The sequence below is a fragment of the Colobus angolensis genome, unplaced genomic scaffold (genome assembly GCF_000951035.1).
Source record: "Colobus angolensis palliatus isolate OR3802 unplaced genomic scaffold, Cang.pa_1.0 Scaffold383, whole genome shotgun sequence".
NCBI classification, from domain to species: domain Eukaryota; kingdom Metazoa; phylum Chordata; class Mammalia; order Primates; family Cercopithecidae; genus Colobus; species Colobus angolensis.
In genome coordinates, this window is record NW_012117188.1 from 1,842,444 (window position 1) to 1,849,984 (window position 7,541).

Genomic DNA, 7,541 nt, shown 5'->3' on the forward strand with positions numbered 1-7,541 from the left:
TTTTTTTTTTTTTTTAAAACACATCCTCTATGGTCTCCCTACCAAAGCCTGCAGACCAGATTGCACTTGTCAGTGTCCACTCACACAGAGCGTGCTGCAGAAGACTGGTTGATCAGTCACGCTTTCCACGTAGTCTGGTGTTCATCTCATTTTAACTTCTCACATCCTGTTGAGTGCAAGATGATGGCGTTGGGGACAGGATGTCTCAAAATGTTTGGTTGATAGCCTCTTGTTGGTAAGCTTCTTTGAGAAGTCCCTCACAGGAGTCATTTGGGAAGTGTTGATTTCTAGTTTCCCAAATGGTCTAAAAGGGAGAATGAGAGAGATTCCTTTGCAGCACTCATACCCCCTTTGACAATCTCCAAAATAAAATAGGGTCTTTAACCAGTCTTAGAAGTTGTCTCTATAATAAAAGAAAATCCAGCTTGTGTATGTTTTCTGTTTAGTGAAAATAGGTTTCTCAAGGTAAGCTCTTTTTAAAATTATGGGTCTGCCATAGATGGAGCCTCCAAATATTAGGCATATTAAAATGTTTTTCATAGCAGACATATCCAGCTTTGTGTTTACGGCTTTTTTCTCTTTTTCCAAATGATATGTGACCTTTTAAAGGGTTGTCCTTTTATTTAGCAGTTTCAACTGAGTTGGATATGCTTCTCACTACTTAATTGGAAATAAAGTGACAAGAGGCTCCTTACCTAGTGTTGTAAATTAGCCTTTATAAAACTAAAGGAGTTTGAAGTGAAGTTTTAGCTTCCTATCTAATTGAGATTAACATTTGCCAAGATAGCTGCCAAGAATATTCTGCATTGAGTTCAATAATTTATATAGTTATGTAATGAAGGAAGACCTATTTTTTGTTTTATATGATTTTTCAGTCTTTTATATAGTTATACATTTGATTTTTGTGCTTGTGTATTATTTTCTTTTTTTTTTAAATTCTACCTAGGACACCATTTTAAGGCTCACAAGGCTGTTTTGGCTGCTTGTAGTAAGTTCTTCTACAAATTCTTTCAGGAGTTTACCCAAGAACCTTTGGTGGAGATAGAAGGTAAGTGATTGTTTATTTTTTGTTTTTTATTTAATAAGTCAAAGAAGCCGTTTTATTTAAATGCTTGTTTTAAATACAATACTTAGCAAACAATTGGTGAAGCAGTTTTAAACAGTTTATCAAGACACCATGGGAAATAGGCATCAGTAGTTCTATAGGTAAAGGTAGATAAATTGTTCTTCTGATACCTGAGAAGTCTTACGTTCAGTGAAGTGCTTGGTTGAATGGTCTACCAGGAGAAACTTAGATGGTAGGTGTTGGTCTTTTCCATTGTGGAAACTGGTGGTCATTGTCTTTTGAAAACACGTATTAAACGTGAATTACCAGCTTTGTTCAGTGGGTTTATGTTTCAGACCGATGGAGATGCTGCAGGTTACAGTAGAAACTTCTACTGTACTCTGTAGCAGAAGTAGTGATGTACTAGCAGAGGTACAGATGACATGCACAGTGTGAAGTGGGCTGCCATAATAGGAAGAAAGCTAGGAAAAATTAACTGAAGTAGCATTCAGAGGAAATTCTGGCTCTACAATGGGATGGATCAGTACCTGTTACCTTGAAGCAAAAAGTGATTTTTGTACTTTCTAAACATTTTTCTAATAACCTGCCAAGTGCCAGGCATTGTAATATGTAGTTTGTGTATTGTCTAATTGCTCACAGCGATCCTTTGATGTTGGGCATGATGGCTTGTGCTTGTAATCCCAGCTATTGGGGAGGCTGAGGCAGGAGGATTGCTTGAGCCCAGGAGTTCAAGGCCAGCCTGGGGCAACATAGACCCTGTCTTTTCTTTCTTTCTTTTTTTTTTTTTTTAAAGGAAAGTGGTGTTACTTCTAATAATTTACACTTCAGGAAAGAGACTCTAAAAGGTTACTTGCCCAGGGTTGCCCAACTAGCAAGGAATTAAGTCTGTGCTATTAATTACCATGCTTTTTCTTCTGCTACTGCATTAACTCCTCCCCTACCACCGGCATCAAAATCCGAAACAGTAGGAAATAAATCTGTTTGCTTATGTAATTACAAAATTTTAGCTTCTTTTAGGGTTCTTGGATTTTGGTTTTGTATCTGTTTCATCGTGTACGTATTCTTTGTTCTGAATGGGTTGCCTAGAAACTTGCTTTTTTCCCCTTTGATGCCTAGAGGAGTAAAGAAAACAAAAAAGAGTTAAGAATATTCTTTAATTTTGGTATGTTCCAGTTTAGCATTATAGCTGATATATTCGCAGCTAGATTATCTTTTAATATCTATGATCAGGACAGAGATATAATTATGGAAATCCACAAAACTTAATAAGAGAATGTGACTGCCCAGATGATAGTGGTTTCTACTACAAAGTAAGCCTCCATTAATTCATTCACACCTGAGGCTTTTAAAATATGTGACCTCAGGCAGGTTACTTTACCTCAATTGCATACTTTTCTCCTCATCTGAAAAGTGGGTTCATAGGCTTATAAAGACTAATTGTGATAACATGCAGAATGCCTGGCATAATACTTGGTGTATTGTCAAAGTTTAATAAACAGGGACCGGCCTAGGAAACATTAGGGAGATCCCTTCTCTACAAAAAATTAAAAAAATTATTAGCTGAGTCTGATGGCATATACCTGTGGTCCCAGCTCTTCAGGAGACTGAGGTGGGAGGATTGCTGGGACCTAGGAGGTCAAAGCTGCAGTGAGCCATGATTTTGCCAGTGCACTGTAGCCTGGGCGACAGAGCAAGGCCCTGTCTCAAAAAAATATATATATCGTATTGAATACCTATATTATGTACTATGTTAGACCCAGGAGATGAAGAGTTAGTGAATAAGACATCCCTTACAGTAGTCGGAAAATTCCATAGCAGGTGAGCAACAGGCAAATAAAGGAGTTTAAAAAGTATTACAAAGACTATTACTGTGAAATGGTATCACTGAAGAGGGAGAATGAATGGTTTGGTCTTCCTTAGAGAGGAGAGAATTCAAAGAGGAGAGTCTGAGCAGAATTTTTTTTTCTTTTTTTTTGGAGATGGATTTTAGCTCTTTTTACCTGGGCTGGAGTGCAATGATGTGATCTTGGCTCATCGCGACCTCCACCTCCCAGGTTCCAGCGATTCTCCTGCCTCAGCCTCCTGAGTAGCTGGGATTATAGGCACGTGCCACCATGCCCAGCCAATTTTGTATTTTTAGTAGAGGCAGGGTTTCTTCATGTTGGTCAGGCTGGTCTTGAATTCCCCACCTCAAGTGATCCACTCGCCTCTTCCTCCCAAAGTGCTGGGATTACAGGTGTGAGCCACCGTGACTGGCTGAATCTGAGCAGAAATTTTAAGTCTTAAAAAGCAAGTGACCCAGCCGGGTGCGGTGGCTCACACCTGTAATCCCATCACTTTGGGAGGCCGAGGGTGGGCAGATCACCTGAGGTCAAGAGTTGGAGACCAGCCTGACCAACATGGTGAAACCCCGTCTCCACTAAAAATATACAATTAGCCAGGCGTGGTGGCGGGCACTTGTAATCCCAGCTACTCAGGAAGGCTGAGGCAGGAGAATCACTTGAACCTGGGAGGCAAAGGTTGCGGTGAGCCAAGATCACGCCATTGCACTCCAGCCTGGGCAACAAGAGTGAAACTCCGTCTCAAAAAGAAAAAATGGCCCAAGCTGGAATATTTGTTGCTGGTAGAATGAGCACACACTACCTGGAGGAGTAGAAGTAGAGCCTGGTCTTCTGAAGACTAGTCACCTTGAGATTTGGGTCTGTGGAGTCTTCAGTATTTGAACTCGAGATAGATAAGAAAGCAAAATAGACACTCTTATTTCTGTCATTTGGTCAGATTCAGGTTTAAATAATTAATTTGGTTCAGTATCTTAAGCCCTTAACTGGGGTTACTGTACTGTCTAGCAAGGTCACCTGGCTGTAGAGAAAGCCCTGGGCATATAGTTAGAAATCTGAGTTTTAGCCCTGTTTTAACTGTTTGTGTGTTGTGTGACGTTAGACATCTTGGATTCCATATTTTTCATATGTCACATAATTTTGGAGTATGTCATTGACATTTGAATATTTTGTTACAAGACTGGATGCTGTTAAAATCCTCTGGAAAATATTTTTGGTTTTTTGGTTTTGCTTTAGCGGGCAGTTAACCTGGCTAGGTTCAGACTGCCTCTGTGGGCTGCGGATCCAATTTGAACTTAGTTTTCAAAACCTTTGTATTGCCGTTCAGGTCCCAGGTGTGCCATCCGTGCCATTGTGCAGTTCTCAAAGCCTTTGCTCTGCCGTCTTGGGTCAGTTCCACACATGGGCATCTTGGTGGTAAACTTGAGATTGTATACACAAATGTGGAGGACTTTTCTCCTTCCCATGATATCCCTTGTACACAAGCTCCCAAGAGTTTCTTTTTGTGGTTCTTTGGTGAGAAAACTGGGATTTTAGCTTCTTTGTGCTTTGATACGGTTTCTGTGGAGGGGCTCATTTCCTGGACAAAATGGAGAGAGAGAAAAGTTAAGAGAAAAAAATAAAATGAATTCCCTCCTCCATACTCTTCAGATCATCATCTTTTTCCTGGTTCTTTTGTCAGAAGAACTTTCTTTTAGAGTTTAGGAGACCACCACCAGTCACAGGTGTGCAGACTCAGAATTGGGACTTGCCTTGAGGCAGAGCTGAGAGAGAAGAAAAATTACCAGATATCCACCCCTCCCCATTGTCCCTCTCCCATTCATCGTCTTTTCTGGTTCTCTGTCCAGAAGGAATTTCTCTTGAAACTTTTCTCTGTCTCCACTCACTGCACAGTTAGATTTGGGCTGTCCTCAAGTCTAAGCGGACATTTGTGGGAGGAAAAAAACAGGAAACTTACTACTGTTTGAGTTTTGATTTCTCTTCCCAGTCTGCTTGCTTCAACTTACTTTTCAGCGTCCTTGTATATTTGCTTTATGTGTTCTTTCCAGGATTTTTAGTTGTGATCAACGGACAAGATAGGGTGGAGTGTGCATTCTCCATCTTAGCTAGAACTGGGACCCCATCCCCCACTCGTAAAATATAAATAATGACTTACAGCATGGCACATTAGATGGGCATTAGAGACACCAGGGAAGCTATCACAAATACAGATGTCCAGGTTGCATTTCCAGATAATTAAGTCTTTCAGTAGTGGGATCCAGGCAACTATATTTAAAAGTTCTCTAGGTTCTTGCTATGTAGGTTGTGGTCTGAGGACCACATACATGGGGATCATTAGGAAACTTGTTAGAAATATAGACTCAGGTTCCACTCCAGACCTGCTGAATTGGAACAAGGTCTCCAGATGATGCCTATGCACAGTAAAATTTGAGGAGCACTGCCCTAGCATGCTTCTAGTGTGCAGTCAATGTCGAGGACCACTGTCTTAGAGGATTGTGTAAAAGCAGATGACGTGTATAAAGTAAGATTGTAATACTCTCTATGAGTATAAACTCATTAGGTGCAAGCTGAGCTCATCCTCCCTGTTTTCTGTGTTCCTGGTTAAAGTAAGTTACCTTTGATTAGAACCACAGGTTCATCTTTGACTTCAAATCAGATTTGTAGCTATTGAAGCTAATTGGATCCCAGCTCAGCTTTGTGACTTGGTTTCACACCATACAAAATCTTCAACAGACCTTCATTCCTTTGTTCAGAACATACAACCTTCTAACCTGAACCTCCAATTTTCTAAATTCATTCTTTTTCTACTTCACCTGAAACCACAGATCCATAGCACTTAGTTTCTCTGTAACAGCAACTCTAACATAGTGTCCAGAAATTTTAGCCCCTACTGTCAAGGACAAAAAACATCCTTGTACGTGTTTATACATCTTTTTGAGTAGGAGTTTTCCCCAGTTGCAGGGATTCCCTGAGTCTAGAGTAATGCCAGAATGCTGCCCCCTTTTACTCCATTCTAAGCATTGCTGGCAGGGAGAAGACTCAGATTAAGTTGTTCACTTCAACATTTTCCTTAGATACTCTCTTAGAAAAGTTGTATTCTGCACACTTCTGTTATGGAGTAAGGGATTGCTGAGATTTGTTAAGTTACCAAACTAATCTTGATGTATAATTACTATACATCTACCATCACTTAGCTGGGCAGGTGTTATCAGTTTGGTTCATGTTAGCTAATTAGGTCACTGGTTTGTTCCTAGGACAGTGTTAGGCTGGTCATATAAGTTAGAAGCACCTGGGGGCCAGGCGCAGTGGCTCAGGCCTGTAATACCAGCACTTTGGGAGGCCAAGGCGGCCAGATCATGAGGTCAGGAGATCGAGACCAGCTAACACGGTGAAACCCCGTCTGTACTAAAAATACAAAAAAAATTAGCCGGGTATGGTGGCGGGCACCTGTAGTCCCAGCTACTGGAGAGGCTGAGGCAGGAGAATGGTGTGATCCCGAGAGGCGGAGCTTGCAGTGAGCTAAGATTGCGCCACTGTACTCCAGCCTGGGTGACAGAGTGAGACTCCATCTCAAAAAAAAAAAAAAAGAAGCACCTGGGGTGCTCATAGTAAACAAAACAAAAACCCAGATATTTATCCTAGTTTTGATTCCAAAGATCAGGTACCAGTACTTTTTTTTTGGAGACGGTCTTGCTCTGTCACCCAGGCTGGAGTGCAGTGGTACCATCATGGCTCATTGCATCCTTGACCTCCTGAGTTCAAGCAGTCCTCTCATCTCAGCCTTCTAACTGCAGGCACATACCACCAAGGCCAGCTAGTTTTTGTATTTTTATTTCTTATTATTATTACAGTTTTTGAGATGGAGTCTCTGTTGCCCAGGTTGGGGTACAGTGTGGTGCGATCGTGGCTCACTGCAACCTCCGCCTCCCGTATTCAAGCAATTCTCATGCTTCAGCCTCCCAAGGGGCTGGAATTAAGGCGCCTGCCACCATGCCCAGCTAATTTTTTTTGTATTTTCAGTAGACACAGGGTTTCACCATGTTTCACCAGGCTGGTCTCAAACTCCTGACCTCAAAAGATCTGCCTGTCTCAGTCTCCCAAAGTGCTAGTATTGCAGGCATGGGCCACCATGCCCAGCCTAGTTTTTATATCTTTTGTAGAGAAGATATCTCACTACTTTGCCCATGCTCGTCTTGAACTACTGGCCTTAAGCAATGCTCCTACCTTGGCCTCCCATAATGCTAGGATTACAGGCATGAGCCACCACACCCAGCCCTTATACCAGTACTTTATTTAGTCTATTGGTGATTCTCATCAGTCAAGACAGGGAGCTAGGTCCACAATTCCTTATTCACATCTTCTTGGAGGCCAGACATACTTTTCAACATTCCAGATTTTAGAACTTTTCTAAGGGCAATGAAAAACATAATACTCGGCCGGGCGCGGTGGCTCAAGCCTGTAATCCCAGCACTTTGGGAGGCTGAGGCGGGTGGATCACTTGAGGTCAGGAGTTCGAGACCAGCCTGAACAACATGACAAAACCCGTCTCAAAAAGAAAAAATGGCCCAAGCTGGAATATTTGTTGCTGGTAGAATGAGCACACACTACCTGGAGGAGTAGAAGTAGAGCCTGGTCTT

At 41.7% G+C, this 7,541-nt stretch overlaps 1 protein-coding gene and 1 long non-coding RNA gene across 2 annotated transcripts in view; both read left to right on the forward strand.

Annotated features, from left to right (window-relative positions):
• The first annotated feature begins 945 nt into the window (after nucleotides 1-945).
• Nucleotides 946-7,541, forward strand: part of LOC105520641 — a 52,795-nt gene continuing 46,199 nt past the window's right edge. Inside the window, exon 1 of the long non-coding RNA XR_001003166.1 lies at nucleotides 946-988. This is a non-coding gene — a long non-coding RNA (uncharacterized LOC105520641). The remainder of the gene's footprint in view (nucleotides 989-7,541) is intronic.
• ZNF131 (zinc finger protein 131) overlaps nucleotides 946-7,541 on the forward strand; it is a 52,200-nt gene continuing 45,604 nt past the window's right edge. The window contains exon 1 of the mRNA XM_011954477.1: nucleotides 946-1,048. The gene's annotated coding sequence lies outside the window, so the exon portion shown is untranslated. The remainder of the gene's footprint in view (nucleotides 1,049-7,541) is intronic.